Here is a 1310-nt window from a genome sequence, read left to right as displayed (position 1 = left end):
CTTAGCCACCACAAAAAAAGAGCTGCTATAAATATTTTTGTACAAGTGAGTCTTTTCCCATATTTTGGACGTGTCTTTGGGATACAGACTTGGCAGTGGTATTGCTAGATCAAAGGGTATGCACAATTTTATAGCTCTTTGGGCATAGTTTCAAATTGCTCTCCAGAATGGTTGGATCAGTCCCACCCCTCCAATATCCAACATTTCCCTTTTTTGTCATATTAGTCAATCTGACAGGTGTGAGGTGGTACTTCAGAGTTGGTTTAATTTGCATTTCTCTGATCAATAGTGATTTAGAGAGTTTTTTCGTATGACTATAGATGAGCTTCTACTTCTTAAACAGCAGGCAGTAAGGGAAATTTGGTCTCAGTATATTAATGTGGAAATTGAATTCTCATTGTTCTGCTCTACATTCCATTATTCTAAAGCCCTGATGGACTCTCTAAATGATATAACACTGTCCCCATCTTGGCTGGCTTCTTGGATCTTGTTCTGTTGACAATGCTACCCAGCTGCTCATCTGAAGTATTCACTCCAACCATTTGGCATAATACTTGTAATCATTTATGTGGAAAATTTTTGCTATCTGTATCTACCTTATATAAGGGAGAAGCAAAGTATAGTTTATTGCTCTGGTTGTCAAGTTGTTTTGTCTATTGTCTTTGTTTTTTAAATTTTCTTCCATGGGCTGGAAGTGAGCTAGAGATGTGATAAAACCACAGCAATTTACCTGATTCTCTCCCTCAAAGAAGAAGGCGTTGATGACCTAGTACCTCAGGGGGTTGATGGCAAGCTCTGGGATCCACGGAAGTAAGTGAACAAAATAATAAGATCTGTTCTGAAGGAGTGGTGGAGAGTTCTTTCCTTCTTTTGTACAGGATGGTAAACTGGCTAAAAAGACAAGTGATCTAATTGTGGGAAAATCCTGTGCTCTTTTTCATCATCCTGAAATAATGTTGGTGCTCAAGACCCTATCAAAGCTCCTTCAAAGGCAATGGAGGCAGTAGTGGGATGGGGGTGGGGGGCAGATATGGAAAGAAAGAAGGGATAGATCTCAGGAAGAAAAGAGGAAGGTAACCAGATTTCTTGTTGCAATTGAGCTTGAGTCTTTCTTGGATTTAGTATGTGGGAAATGAAGATGGGTATGTAGTCTTTTTTTTTTTGTTTTTTGATGAGGCAATCAGGATTAAGTGACTTGCCCAGGGTCACACAGCTTGTAAGTGTTATATGTCTGAGACCGGATTTGAACTCAGGTCCTCCTGACTCCAAGGCCACTAAGCCACCTAGCTGCCCCATGAATATGTATGTTC

The 1310-nt window shown here is 40.0% G+C and overlaps 1 pseudogene; it reads right to left on the bottom strand.

Moving 5' to 3' along the window:
* Nucleotides 1-366: 366 nt before the first annotated feature.
* LOC110210878 (calcineurin B homologous protein 1 pseudogene) lies at nt 367-944 on the bottom strand (annotated as a pseudogene).
* Nucleotides 945-1310: the final 366 nt, after the last annotated feature.

This window comes from Phascolarctos cinereus, unplaced genomic scaffold (genome assembly GCF_003287225.1).
Source record: "Phascolarctos cinereus isolate Bilbo 61053 unplaced genomic scaffold, phaCin_HiC Scaffold_726;HRSCAF=1367, whole genome shotgun sequence".
Lineage (NCBI taxonomy): Eukaryota > Metazoa > Chordata > Mammalia > Diprotodontia > Phascolarctidae > Phascolarctos > Phascolarctos cinereus.
Note: the sequence above shows the minus strand (reverse complement) of the source record. Positions and strands in the feature narration are given on the sequence as shown.